At 41.3% G+C, this 15,577-nt stretch overlaps 3 non-coding genes and 1 pseudogene across 3 annotated transcripts; all 4 read left to right on the forward strand.

The window, feature by feature from the left end:
• Positions 1-2,912: 2,912 nt before the first annotated feature.
• On the forward strand, positions 2,913-2,984 carry trnaq-uug (transfer RNA glutamine (anticodon UUG)). Its single transcript has one exon. It is a non-coding gene; the product is annotated as a tRNA-Gln (tRNA).
• A 3,124-nt stretch (positions 2,985-6,108) lies between these two features.
• On the forward strand, positions 6,109-6,233 carry LOC115058181 (uncharacterized; annotated as a pseudogene).
• A 3,696-nt stretch (positions 6,234-9,929) lies between these two features.
• Positions 9,930-10,017, forward strand: trnay-gua (transfer RNA tyrosine (anticodon GUA)). Its single transcript is given in 2 exon segments — positions 9,930-9,966; positions 9,982-10,017. It is a non-coding gene; the product is annotated as a tRNA-Tyr (tRNA).
• Positions 10,018-11,742: 1,725 nt separating this feature from the next.
• trnan-guu (transfer RNA asparagine (anticodon GUU)) lies at positions 11,743-11,816 on the forward strand. The gene has a single exon. It is a non-coding gene; the product is annotated as a tRNA-Asn (tRNA).
• Positions 11,817-15,577: the final 3,761 nt, after the last annotated feature.

Here is a 15,577-nt window from a genome sequence, read left to right on the forward strand (position 1 = left end):
CCCCCAAAGAGTCTTGCAGCCACTTCCCTGTTGTGTCTGAATGAAACCACTCCCACCTGTCTACGTTGTTGAGACGGTTTCAATGGTTCATATCAGGAACAGACAACAATCCTCTTAAATTCATGAGGTCCTTTAGCATATGGTGAGACGGCAGCTAACTGTGGTGGTAAGACATTTATCAAAACTGGTTTTAATTCCATCCAGGACAACCCCAAAGAGAAGCACTTGTACAAAAGGACGTCATCAGTCTTTCTAATTGAAATGATCAGTATTGCATTCTAAGAAGAAGTTGTTGTCTTTGTCAGTCAGCACTGCCCCAACAAGTAGCACTTACTGAATTCAACAGCCAAGTCAGTGCTCAAGTTAAGGTAACATTTGTGACTTTTAGATTACTTTCTTAACCCCCACCACCCAAAAATTGATAGAACCTCATCTGCTTGTGATTGGCTTTTGAAATCACCAACATTACCCCAACTAATAGCACTTACTGCTCTCAGAATACAAGTCTGTGCTTCAGTTCGGGAAATGTTCATGACAAATTCGCGAATTTAGCTGTTTTAAAGAAATCTATCAAAACTTTTAATTCCATCCAGGACAACCCCAAAGAGAAGCACTTATGCACAAAGACTTCATCAATGCCTCTGATTGGAGTGATCTGACTTAGATCTGAAGAAAACATGACTCCAAGAATTAATGTCGTTTTTGTGAATTAACCCTGAAAGGGGAACAGAGAGCAAAGAGAATAGAAGTCAGATTGAGCTCAAATTTTTACCTCACATGATCTCCTCCAAAGAGTCTTTGCAGCCACTTCCCAGTTGTGTTGCAGTTCCAATGGACTCCCTTTCAGGCTTTTACCTGAATTTATCTTATACCTGAATGAAACCACTCCCACAGCTCCCTGTCTACTTAGTTTGGGCGGTTTCAATGGTCTTGGTAATGGTTTGTAATGAAGAACACATTTAGTCCATCAGGAACAGACAACGATCCTCTTAAATTCATGAGGACCGTTAGCATATGGTGAGAGGACAGCTAACTCTGGTGATTAATGTTGCTGCAGCTGATCTGAACAAATCTTTTCAAAATGGCCATCTTTGTTGCTGTTTTTATTCCAACCAAAACTTTTTTTCCACCAAATTGTGAAATAAACTCTCTGTCCTGGTTAATCCTTGGACGGAATGAAAAACATTTGAAATCACAAACTCTGCCCCAACAAATAGCACTTACTGCTCTGAAAACACAAGTCTGTTCTTCAGTTGCAGAAATGTTGATGACAAATTCATAGATTTAGCTGATCTCAAGAAATCATTAAAAACGGGTCAAATTTCCACCAGAGCAACCTCAAAGAATTAGAATTAGAATTAGAATGTTTTTATTGCCATCATACACAACGTATAACAAACTTTAAAGACAACTCTGTGGTACAAAATATAATTATAAAATAAGAAAGATAAAAGATGAAGTAAAAAATAAAATGTATGAATATATTTACAAAAGAAGCCAGTAAGAATATATGTACAGTTGAGAATTAGCATGACTGTAGATAACGGTGGAAATAAATAAAAAAGTAAAAAAACAAAAAGTAGCTATTCCTGAATTTAACAGGTATGAAGGTAACATAAGGTAAGAAGAAAGAAAGGACACATTGACAGAACCACTGTGCTTCATACCAGGACACAGCAGCGTGAATCATGAATCATCATGAATCATGTTCGGGAAATGTTTATGAAAAATTCATGACTTTGGCTGATTTCAAAAAATAAATATAAATAAATAAAACATTCTGTCCAAATTGCAAACAGGACAACCCCAAAGAGAAACGCTCATGCAGAAAGGAATCAACAGTGTCTCTGACTGATGTGATCTGAGTTAGAAGACATTGATTATTTACTTCTTTATTGTCTTTGTCAGTTAACGCTGCCCCAACAAGCAGCATTTACTGAATCCAAGTGAATCAAGTCAACAAACACGTTGGATAATTAATTGTGACTCTGGACTTTTTTCCAGTTTGTTGAATAAATGTGTTGTCCTCCTTCAGCGGGAAGTTTCTGTGGGCTTGGTAACAGTTTGAAGAACAGAATGATCAGACAACGATCCTCTTAAATTCATGAGGACCGTTAGCATATGATGAGAGGACTGTTAACTGTAGTGATTAGAGATTAGGGTTGTGTTGTTGTAGCTGATCTCAAGAAATCTATTTAAAATAGCAAATCATCTTTTTTTTTTTACTGAATTTCTGAGCAGGACAACCCCAAAGAGAAGCATTTATGTAGAAAGTTCACCTTTTGTGTCTTTCTTTTGTTATCCTTCACAAAATTTTATTTGCTGGCACAGAGGCACGAATAGTAAAATGGTGGGGGGGGCTGTGACTTGGTTCCCATCATTCATATTAAAGAACCATTCAAGAGACTCTGTGATTTCTGTGAACATAAATCTTTACCAACATTCAAATGTTAGAAACTCGGTGCTTTCTGGAATGTAAAACTCAGCTGCTCTCCATGAAAAGCAGCAGTCAGCTCTGCCTGGATACAACAGTGGTCAGGGCTGTATAATGTATGTTTATACTGAAACACTGACAGCTCTCCTCCATCTCCCTCTTTTACTTTCTCTGGGTTCCAGCCCTCGTTGGTGCAGTAGTGATGCTGTTGGATGCTTATAGGGCCGCCGTTCTAAATTCAAAACAAAACACCCCCACACACACAAAAAGTCATCAGTAACACTGAACAGAACAGGTCCTTTTCTTTCAGCTCACTTTTAAGTTTTATTTTATTTTACATTTTCTTGCAAAAGAAAAATAACACAGAAGCACACATTCACCATATAAGAAGTGGAGACAGTTTGGCTCCATCACTGACATCCCTCGACACTGGAACCTCGAGCCAGCACCTTTGATAAAGATCAGCTAACAGTCCTGTGATTCCATGGTGTAATGGTTAGCACTCTGGACTTTGAATCCAGTGATCCGAGTTCAAGTCTTGGTGGAACCTCTGTCTTCTGATTTAGTGAGATAGTGACTGCAAGTAACAGCAGAGAATGAAACAGTTTCTCCTTTGACCTGCTGCAGCAGCTCAGAGCCTCTGTGGTTCAGTAAAGGTCCAAAGAGGATGTAGCTCAGTGGTAGAGGACATGTCATATTGTGAATGAAGCTCACAGGACAGTCATGGTCACATACTCTTCTCTCCTCCAAACCTTTGAGGTTTCCTGTCTCAATCTGATGTTCATTTGATTTAGGCTCCATGAGTGTGACTGAGTGTTTTGTTTCCCATTTGTGTTTCCTTCCTCTACAATAGAGAGTGAGAACGTGTTGGAAAAACATGTGACATGCTTCTTATGTGAGGTGATGATCAGGGATCGCCTCTCTGTTCAGCTTCATTGGCTCGTACAGTCGTTTCCCATTTGATCTGTCAGTGAGGATTCCACAAAATTACCATCGCTGTTGCCAAGATGCTGCAACTAACAACCAGACAGCAAACCTCACACAGCTCCATAGCACTGATGCTGAACACACATTTAGAACAAAAAACACACAAAAAAAGTCATCGTTAACAGCCTGTATGGAGTCTAAAGGAAAAGAGGAGAGAACATGTCACACGCTGTTATGACTCTTACCAAAGTTTGTCTTCCGTGAAAACCTGTCAGTCACCAAATTTCCTTCTGCTAAACACAGCACCAACCACTAAATTACTGTTCCTCTTATCCAGATACTGCAGGTAAAAGCTGTAATATAGGAAGTGATGGTTTGTTTCAGTGATGAGCAGGAACTCCACTGAGAGTGAAGCTCTGCTGGGGTTTGAATGCAGGATGACCTTCCTCAAAGGTTTGAAGTGATGTGTGAGTCTGAAGAGCTGCTGCCTTTGATACATCACCTGATGATGTCACAGTACTCACAGAATGAAACTCCTCCTTTGAAGCTGCTTTGAAGAATTTCCAAAATCACATGTGATTCAGATGTAAACACAAAGGCTGCCCCACTGTCACCATTCAGAGCAGCTGAGAAGATTATTGATCATTCATTGATTATTAATGATCAGCTCAGAACCAAACAGTGTATCTTTCATCCAAACCCCGACAGTTTCTCCACACAGGAGGTGTTTCAGGTGTCTGGTTCCTCCATTGAAACTCAAATCTGTGAAAAACTTGTGACATGGCCAAACCCCCCTCCCCCTCCTGAAACATACAAGTGTTCACCGACACAGACGTGGTTTCAGAGACAAACTGCAGAGAAACTCAGAAACTCAGAAACTCTGAGTCTGTCTCTCAGTGAACTTTTGTGCTCCTCAGAATTGTGTCCCACTTCCTCAAAGGTTTGCAGTGAAGTGTGAGTCTGAAGAGGTGCTGCCTTTGATCCATCACCTGATGATGTCACAATACTAAAAAACTGAGCAGACTGCTGTGGACTTCAGTGAAACAGTGAAAGGATTTCAGCGGTGTTACATTTTCGGCGAAACATTTGCTCATCCTCTCCATGGGCCTGCATTAAGACCTCCGACTCCACTGGGTTGAAATAACTGGATCTTTTTTTTTCTCGGTTGTCGTGGTGACAGGACTCCATAGATGATGGCCTTGATAGAGGTTGTGCACGTGTGCAACTCAAGCTGAACGTAATCAGAGTTGATTGAACCAACTAAGATCAGCTGTTCTGGAACCAGATACTCAGAGTAAGTCAACTCAGAGTTCAGGGAGAGACTCAAAGTTCGTTTGAACTCCTACGTGGAATACTTTATAGAAAATTCCAGCTTGCCACATCAAAAAACAAGATTATTTTACTGAGGACAAAGAAAAAGGCAGACTCACTTGTAGAGCTGCTGGTAAAACATGGACAGTCTGAGATTGCTCGGACATCCTGACTGCACAAAAGAGAGAAATTTCAGGATGCCTGCTTGGCTCCTGGCCCAGTTTGGTTCTTTCTTCTGTCGACACAGAACTCAAACGTATCTGATATGACCATGATTGTCTTTTGAGCTTCATTAACAGAGTGCACTCTATGGTGGAGGTCATGAGAAAAAGTGGGAGGAGTCTTTGACCTCATTCGAACCTTTTTTTTTTTGCTGCACTCTGGTGCGAAGTTTATTCCAGGAGTAATCCACAGACTGACAGAAGGTCAGCCAGCTGCTCCAGCTGAGGCATCACTCTTCAGGTTACTGTCTTATATGTCCTGCACGCTGACCGATTGCATCACAGGAGCCTGTGGAGTGAGTCTGCCAACACACATCACAGGATACATCCAGCAACAGGAAAGTTCTGGAGCTGACCTGCTCTGGGGATCTAGTTTCCTGGTGCTGGTCTAGTAAACAGGTTCAAATCCCAGCAGTGCCTTGTTGTAAATGTTGGAGAAACAACATGGCTGATGTAAGTTTCCCCGTCTTGATTAGAAATTTCCGGAACTATTTGTGAAGGTGCTGCTGGCTAACAGGAGTATTATATTTTAGAAGTAAAGTATTCCCTTTTTCAGCTATTCCACTGTTATGTTTAAAATGCAAAGTACCTTTTTAACCAACATCAAAATACTGGAAACACCGTGCTGTGGCTCGCCCCGTCCGGGCGTGTGCGGTCGGGGGGAGCCGGCCTCGCCGCTGTGAGGCAGGACCCTTGCTGGTGGCTCTGTGCCACTGTGCTCTGTTTGTGTTGTCCGGTTTGTGCCCAATGGCCCTGGGGTCCTTTTGTTGGCCCCTCGCTTCCAGGCCTCGTTGGCGCAGTAGGCAGAGCGTCAGTCTCATAATCTGAAGGTCGTGAGTTCGAGCCTCACACGGGGCACTTCTTTAGTTAATAATGAGGAGTTGGTGGTTGGGTCTACAAGCTCAGTTCTTTTAACACTCTCTGGTTAACATGTTTCAATGATATCTTTGGACCGTCTATGGACCATTTCACTGCTCCGCGTGGACAAATATGTGAACTTTTATAGCTGACCAAGAAGAGACATTTTCTTTGCTCTACAACGTAACTTTGTGAAAATAACATGTCTGTGGTTGTTTTCTGATCCCTCCTTCGTTTCTTCATGTCTTCTGTTTGTGTCTCTCTCTCGGAGTGATGTTGTTACTGAAGCCGACTCTGACCCCTCACTGAGCGGGTCGGTGCGGAGAAACACTCCGTTACCTCCGACAGCTGAGCGGTATCGCTTCTCGGCCTTTTGGCTAAGATCAAGTGTAGTATCTGTTCTTATCAGTTTAATATCTGATACGTCCCCTACCCGGGGACCATATATTAAATAGATTTTTGGAACAGGGAGTAAAATCTAAAATCTGAAAACATTCATGGAATACATAGAAAACAGTATCACAGAGTGACAAATATTTTTAGAACTTTATAGCAAAGTATGTCACAATAAGTAGAAAATATGTTGAAAGACTGACGGCATAGGTCTCACTTTGAGCGATGATTTAGAAAATTATGCTCAAATTTAATTCATTTTCACAAAACTATAATGGATCACAGTTTAGTTTTTATAAAAGACTTTGATAAAGTGAGTAACTTACAGGTTTCATCCATTTTCAGTTTCAATTATTTTCATGTTACGCCATGTGATGATTTTAGGCATAATACAACAAATTGTCACATAATTTCTGATACCAATGAAAAATCTAAAAACAACATGTTTCTATAAAGATGAGAGTTAGTAGAGCAAATATCAACCTTTTTTGTGCCTCTTATTTAAATTTTTTACAAAACCCCTTTTTCTGGTATACATGTCACTGACCCAAACACAAATGAATGAGGACAAAAAACAGCAAAGCAAAAGTAAAAAAAAAAGACCAAATATGTTAGTTTACTTTTGGTCAACCAGTAGAGATCCTGCAGTCAGCTGCTTCGGTCTTTCTCTTTATAGTCGTCACAACCAAACGGTTTCTCTTCTGTATTGACCTCCAGGTATACTTTAAGGCTTTTCTCTGGTTTAAATCTTTTCCCACAAACATCACAGCTGAAGTGTTACACTTCTGTGTGGATCTTCATGTGTCGTTTAACTTCATTCTTTAGTTTAAATTTTTTCCCACAAACATCACAACCGAAGGGTCTCTCTTCTGTATGGACTGCGATGTGTGGTTTAATGTTTCTCTTTAGTTTAAAGCTTTTCCCACAAACATCACAGCTGAAGGGTTTCACTTCTGTATGGACTGCCATGTGTTTGTTAAGGGTATCCTTTAGTTTAAATCTTTTCCCACAAACATCACAGCTGAAGGGTTTCACTTCTGTATGGACTACCATGTGTTTGTTAAGGGTATCCTTTAGTTTAAATCTTTTCCCACAAACATCACAGCTGAAGGGTCTCTCATCTGTGTGGACTGCCATATGTGGTTTAAGCATTCTCTTTAGTTTAAATCTTTTCCCACAAACATCACAGCTGAAGGGTCTCTCTTCTGTATGGACCGTCATGTGTCTGTTAAGGGCTGCCTTTAGTTTAAATCTTTTCCCACAAACATCACAGCTGAAGGGTCTCTCTTTTGTGTGGACCTTCATGTGTTTGTTCAGGATTTTCTTTAATGAAAATCTTTTCCCACAAACATCACAGCGGAAGGGTTTCTCTCTTGTATGTACTACCATGTGTGATTTAAGATAAGCTTGTCGCTTAAACCTTTTGTAATAAAATGAGCAGCCAAACAGTCTCTCTACTGAGTGAACTTGCATATGCTGTTTCTCCCCTGTGTGGGTCTTCATGTGAATCTTCAGATCCCACTTTTTTTTAAACATTTCCCCACACTCAGAGCAGCTGATGGGTTTTTCATTACTGTCACATTTTCTAACATTTGCATCACCTTCATGTATTTTCACATCTGACTGGGCCACTCTGGTTTCATGATAATCATCTTCACTGATTTCAGTATCAGAGGAGTCTGAGACCTCTTCCTCTGGATCTGGATCTGGTTGAAGAGGACTCTGTGGATCACAGCTCCTGGCCGGTTCATTCATCTCTTCATCCTCACTCTTCACCTGAAACGGCCTCACAGGGTTCCTGGTCTCCTCCAGTCCTGGTACCTGGTCCTCCTCCTGTTCCTGTTTAAGGACTGGACTCTCTGAATCCTCCAGATCCGGACTGGAGGTGAACTCAGGAGGAACCTCTTTTGTCACCATCAGCTGCTGAACATCTGGAGGAAACGATTCAATAATGAATCCTCTTTATTAGCTACAATATGAACACAGTTATTCCTCCAGCTGCTTCATTCTACATCTGCCAAATACAGTCCTCAGCCTTTCTCACTCATAAAAACAACCGACCCGTTTTGTGGATCAGGACTCGGGGCTGCAGCAGCTCCAGCTGGCTCCTCTGCCGGTCGATCTCCTGCCTGAAGCCCGAAGCCTCCTCCTCATATCCGGCTACCATTCTGTCCACGGCCGCTAAGATCTCCTGGGAGGCGGCGGCGAGTCTGTCGGTGACAAAACCCCACAGGACTTCTGCTGTGGACATTTTAGCTCCTTCACTTTCCAGCTGAGGGACAAAAGACCATCAGTCCTGTTTGTGTGCAGCAAATATACGGATATTACCAGTATGAGACACTTTATCAAAACATTTCCTATATTATTTTTTTAAACATTGATTCAATGTGGTCCTTAACCTGCAATATGCCCTTTAAGGTAACATTTCTGACTTTCTAACTACTTTCTTAACCCCCCACCCTCCATATCATTGATAAAACTTGCTGACTTGTGATTGACCTCTGAAATCACCAACATTACCCCAACAAATAGCACTTACTGCTCTCAGAACAGAAGTCTGCGCTTCAGTTGGGGAAACGTTGGTGAAAATGCACTAATTCAGCTGATCTGAAGAAATGTATTAATTTTTGTCCAAATTCCATCCAGGACAACCCCAAAGAGAAGCAGTTGTACAAAAGGAAGTCTTCCGTCTTTTTATTTGAAATGATCATTGTTGCATTCTAAGAAGAAGTTGTTGTCTTTGTCAGTCAGCACTGCCCCAACAAGTAACACTTACTGAATTCAACAGTCAAGTCAGTGCTCAAGTTAAGGTAACATTTGTGACTTTCAGACTACTTTCTTTGCCCCCAATTGATAAAATGATGAAACTTGTTGTCCTGGTGATTGAAGAAAAGAAGGAATTGCATTCCTCGTTTTATTTATGCACAAAGACTTCATGAGTGTCTCTGATTGGAGTGATCCGAGTTAGATCTGAAGAAAACATGGCTCCAAGACTTAATGTTGTTTTTGTCAATTAAGACTGAAAGTGGAAAAAGAGACCAATTGAATTGATTAAGTCACATTAAGCTTTCATTTTTACCTCACTTAGGATCTTCTCCTCAAGAGTCTTTGCATTAACTTCCCAGTCGTGTCCAATGGACTCCCTTTCAGGCTTTTACCTGAATTTATCTTATACCTGAATGAAACCACTCCCACAGCTGCCTGTTTACTTTGTTCGGGCGGTTTCAATGGTCTTGATAATGGTTTGTAATGAAGAACACATTTAGTCCATCAGGAACAGACAACGATCCTCTTAAATTCATGAGGACCGTTAGCATATGATGAGAGGACTGTTAACTGCAGTGATTAGGGATCAGGGTTGTGTTGTTGTAGCTGATCTGAAGAAATCTATTTAAAATTGCAAATCATCATAATTTTTACTGAATTTCTGAGCAGGACAACCCCAAAGAGAAGGATTTATGCAGAAAGGAATAACTGTAGCATATCTGAGTTAGAGCCTCAGATATGGCTTGCTGTTGTTTGTGTCAGTCAACAAATAGCTGAGCTGTGTAGTTGTGTTGTGCTACACACCAAACATGTCCAGAAAAGACAGACTGTTCTGTGTATTTGTGTATCTGTGTATGAATAAATCTGATTTAATTTGAATCTGTGATTTTTGTTTTGGTGGCCATCAGAATTTATAATGAAACTAGTTGTGGAAACTCAGACGTGGCTGGATTTGTGAAGTAATGTTGTCAAATCTGTAAATATTAGTGAAAGAAGACAAACTAGAGCAGTAATGTCACCCTTCGATAGCTCAGTCGGTAGAGCGGAGGACTGTAGAGGCTTACAGCTGAAATCCTTAGGTCGCTGGTTCAACTCCGGCTCGAAGGAGGTCTTTATTTTCATCGGCCTCATCCAGCAGAGTGATGAGTTTACAGACAGAAGGTGACCACTGTTGTATCACTGTTCATGTAGAGCAGCTGTGTTTTATATTGCAGCACTGAGTTTCTAACATTCAGGAATTTAAATTCCAGTCTTCCACAAGACAGGCAGAGATCCTGTCCACATCAGGGTTGAAACAAAGAACATCCCTGGGTGGGCTTGAACCACCATCCTTTCAGATAACAGCCAAACACGCTGACCGATTGCACCACAGAGACATGTTGAGACATGTTGAGAAAATAAAAGTGATGAACTGTGGATGGCAGCCTGCTGTTGGTCTGACTGAACAACGATGCAGAAACAACAGACAAAGTCAAATGAATCAGAATGAAGAATTAAGGGTTCAATTCAGTATAAAATGTCTTTTTAATCATCTGACATCACAGACCTTCTGACATCATAGATCATCTGACATCACAGATCGTCTGACATGGCAAAAGCAGTGCAAAAGTTCACTGCAAATGCACTGCAACATGCAGTGAAAAACCAACACCACACTGCAAAATGCATCGAAAAGGTGAAGGGAAAGAAAATGTAACACACTGCAAATGCACAGCAAGCGTGCTGCAAATTTGTCTGACATATAAGCTACCTTTTGAAAAAAACATGGGGGGCCGAGTGACCACATCACCAGAAATTAAAATGTCTAACATCGATAAAACTGCAGCAGCACAAATAAAAAATGTTTTTGTTTGTGTCAGCAGTATGTCTTTCACACATACATATGTGTGTTGTCAGTAATTTGTTTGAGTGAGTAAGCAGGACAATATGTCAATATGATGATTGACTAAAGCTCTGTCCCGTTTGAGGCTCCAACTCACGACCTTCAGATTATGAGACTGATACGCTGCCTACTGCGCCAACGAGGCCTGAACAACCAAACGAGCCCAGACCTGTCAGGAGCACCCCGCACAACACGGGCTGAACCAGCCACACACCGGGCAGGCCGGTACATGATGAACACTGTGTTCTCATATCAAGGACCGGCATTTTGGAAATGTTCAATTTCCTCCTTTTTTTTTTTTTTTTTTTTTTTACAGGAAGAACATACAAGCAGCACAGAAGTGCAAAGCTCTGGAATAAATCCTATTTTAGCCACTCTCCCTTTTTTCAGAGGCTGTTTGAATCAACACATGATGATTAACACACATCCATGTTAAACATGACAATCTTTTCTCTTTTTGATTCCCCATTCTTCATTGACATCTCTCTGCACAGCTACAATTACAGTTTCATCAGACTGTATTAGCTGTTTATTGGTTTGCTGGCTGTTTGCTGCACTGTTAAAAAGGAGACTTGACTTTACAAAGTAAAAACATAAACCCCCCCAAAACTGTTGTATTTTGAAGTGTTCCTTTCTAGAAGGGTGACCTGACTTTGAGATTAATGCTTTAAAATGCAAGCACTGGATGTTTAAAAGGAAACTTTTTTACAAATGAACAGCGAGCTTGTACTCAGGTGATTTCTGAACACAGAAATAACACAACCAGCCAACCTCACACAGCTCCATATAATAAGAGTTAGCTCCCCTGACGACTGCAAGGCAACAGCTGGGCTTGTCCAGGATTTGAACTCTGAGTATCCGGTTCCAGAACAGCAGACAGTAGTTGGCTCAATCAACATTTAGGATAATTCTAGCTGGAACTGCAGACTGGAACATGGAGAAGTAGATGTGTCTCTGTGGCGCAATCGGTCAGCGCGTTCGGCTGTTAACCGAAAGGATGGTGGTTCGAGCCCACCCAGGGACGTACTTTGTTTTTAAGCTGATTACAACCACTGCATGTTGATGTAGTCTTTCCTCGACAACAGGCTGTAAAAAAGAAGTAGATAACCAGAGACCAAACTCCTCAACATGAAGTTGTGTGTGTGTGTGCATGTGAATTCATGCACATGAGTGGCAATTGAATTATTTTGAAATCTCTCGAAATAGCTTTGAAACCTGTGGATGTTGTTAAAGCGGCCTTTTCTCAAAGCTTAGCTTGCATGCTAGCATGGAAGGGGAATTAGCTCAAATGGTAGAGCGCTCGCTTAGCATGTGAGCGGTAGTGGGATCAATGCCCACATTCTCCACAAGACTTTAGCTCTTTGGAGATACAGCAACAAGTGAACTAATCACAGCAAGTCGTTGGTTTTTTTTTTATGGATTCATGGCAGAGGTTACAAAATTAAGGAGGTCAAGGAGGTCAGTGGATCAGTTTCTCTTGTCCAGAGATTGCAATGATAATTTTGTGGTTCATGGTGTTGATGCAGAGACAGAACTTCACAACTCTCTGACAGAGAAGCTGGATGCTGCTGTTGTGCATTTAAACTGGAAAATAGTGAGATGACACCTGTTGTGTCATTCTTTATACTTGTCTATGCAGAGCGGTGAATTGGTCCATAGAAGTCTAATATATCATCGAAGCATGTTAAAGGAACTGAGGTTCTAGTCCCAAACACTAAATTCTCATTATTAACTAAAGCTGTGCCCCGTATATGGCTCGAACTCATGACCTTCAGATTATGAGACTGACATGCTGCCTACTGCACCAAATGTTTCAAGTAACCCAAATAGGAACATTCCTTATTGACAGCATTGTTGCGCTTTGCTACATCTGAGCTAAAGATACAAATAAACTAATATAAATTGGCTTTTATTTTGAAATGCTTGTGTGGTGCGACTGCTCTTGTTCTTTCTGTAGCTTAAAGCGTTAACGAGTTGAAACGCGGCAAAACATATTAAATGATAAAAGTAAAAATACAAATACAGTAAAAAATTGGTCGGTCCATGGTGTAATCGTTAGCACTCTAAATCTGTCATTCATAACAGTTTTAGATTTAATTAAACAATTCAAGATTGTTGTGTGTGTGTTGTGGATGAAAAATCTGCATAAAATGGGAATATGATTGCTTGACAATCAAGGGTTAGGACTGAAAACTCTAAAGCCTGTGGCTCCCTGTGGTAGAAATGGACAGCAGTTGTTGGACTAAAGATAACTCAGCTGTTACTGAATCATCTGTACAGGCTGACTGAGTACAGCTGAGTTAGATGGAACAAACTTAAGTTTCCAAGGAGGACTCTGCTAATCATGTCTATTAAATGTTGTTTAAGAACAGTTGAGTAGAGTGCTGTGGATGTGAGATGTTGTAGTGTATGATCAATCTGATCCTCTGCATATACATGTACATCAGAGTGGTGCTGTGGCTTAGCTGGTCAAAGCAGCTGTCTTGTTAAACAGGAGATCCTGGGTTCAAATCCCAGCAGTGCCTCATTCATAATGTAAGATGTTGTAGATAGGAAACACTGATACATTGGAAGTGCATGTTCTACCACTGAGCTGCATGGTCTGGCAGCATTAGCTAACCAGATAGCTTCTGAGCTCCTGCAACACCGATCTGTCTGATGAAGCCTTTTGGATGAGATGAGGACATTGATGATGCTGCTGAATTTAGGTCACCTGCACTTATGTCAACAGTCAGAGCTCCATACACAATAAGAGTACTGAAGAAAAAAACTTTAAACATGAGCTCTGTGTCACATTCATGCAGCTTGTGTAGAAACAGTTCATTCCATCAGAATGAACCTTCACCTGTTAAGGTAACAGTTTGGTAACAGTCAAAGCTCCGTACACAACAACAGTCCTGCTTCTGTTTACCAAAAGCCTCCAAAGCCCACCCAGAGACCTGCTGTGTTTAGTTCACTTGTTGCTGTATCTCCAAAGAGCTGAAGTCTTGTGGAGAATGTGGGCATCGATCACAACAAGAAGGTGCCCTGTCCTTTGAGGAGGAAACTATCTAGGCTGGAAAATGTTGAGTCACGGGAGCTTTCCTACCTGTGGTTGTTGTCGCCGAGTGGTGAATGCGATGGACTAGAAATCCATTGGGGTTTCCCCGCGCAGGTTTGAATCCTGCCAACAACGTTTACTTCCTCTTATGGACCAAGTTTCCCATTTGGGGAGAGACACAGCTGAGTGCTGTTGTTAGGACTCATCTAAGAGGAGGAGAGCACTCACTGGTGCTCAGTTATCATTATCAAGGCCGGTGATAGGGACACACCTTTAGTTCCACATCCAGGTCATAGAAGCAATAATGAGAAGTCATTTCTACTGTGTGCTGTGCTGAAATAGCTCATTTGGGGGATAGCTCATTTGAAGGACCCACAACAGCTGTTGAAACCCAGGATTGAAACAGGGACCTTTAAATCTTTAATGTAACGCTCTCCCAAACAGGCAGGATCTCTGTGAGACACAAAAAGAGCAACATTTAGGATAATTATAGCTTATTATAGAGCCCACACTTTAAGAACGGCGGCCCTATAAGCATTCAACAGCATCACTGAGTCAGGAGCAGCACAGTGACAACTGTACACATTACTGGAGAAAGTGATAAATGACATTCTGCATCTATTTGAGTCAGTGAGGAAACATGTGAAGAGAAGAAGCTGCTCGTTCTCCTTCAACAGTTTGATCTGAGGAAAAGTCACTTCCTCTTTTCAGGAATCAACTTCTACCATCTGTCCACTAGATGGAGATAACTGAGCATCAATGTAAAAATCAGTTCCTGTTACAGCCTAAAACCATAAACTGAACATGAATCCAGCACTCAGCGTTACAGCAGCACACCTCTGTTACTGTGGAGCTGTGTCTCTTTTCTACTTTATTATAGATGACAGAAAAAAACTCCAGATAAGAAGCAGCTGTACATGCAGTGACTAGTTCTCCTGCTCAGGTATCGTCTCTCAGGGCATCATGTTGTCTTTGTGTGTTTTTGTGTCCGATGCTTCACAGCTCACAGGCCAAAGTACGTGCTGGCTTTCATGGCTCACATGTACAGATGAGTTACCTCAATGTAAGTATCATAGGTACAGCACACAGCTGAAACATTTACTGTTCAGGGTGGAATACGGCACCTCGCTCAGTGCTTGTCCAGGCAAGAAAAGGTTCAGCTGCCAGCTTGTTATATCAACAGTGTGTCACATTCTAAAGCAATGCACTGCTGGGACTTGAACCCAGGAGCTCTTGTATACTAGACAGACACTTTGACCAGCTAAGCCACAGAACCACTCTGACATACATGTATATACAGAGAATCTGGTGATGGAAGTGTAATGTGTATACTGCAGCTGAGGTTGATGGTAAAGTGGTTTGTTTTAATGTAGGACTCTGCATCTACCTGAACCTGTTTGACTGCAGATGTGCATTTTCATTTGGACCCCAGGAAGAGTAGCTGCTGCCTCAGTGACAGCTAATGGGGATCCTAACAAGTGATAAACTATAAACAGACATTTCCAAACGTCATCAGAACAGATAAAAAAACGTTATGACACGGACCACTTAAGTTGATGACAGATAGAACATCATGTTACTTGATGTTACTTCATTACATTTGAAAATTGTAAGGTTGGTGTATTTCATTGGCATTTTTTGGGGGGCAGTTGGGACTTGAAAATTAATCCTTGTCAGAAATGATTGAGCAATAAAGAACAACGATAAACGAGGGGAGAGGGGTGAACAACATTAATGGGCTGGAA

The sequence above is a fragment of the Echeneis naucrates genome, chromosome 2 (genome assembly GCF_900963305.1).
Source record: "Echeneis naucrates chromosome 2, fEcheNa1.1, whole genome shotgun sequence".
Classification (NCBI taxonomy): Eukaryota; Metazoa; Chordata; class Actinopteri; order Carangiformes; family Echeneidae; genus Echeneis; species Echeneis naucrates.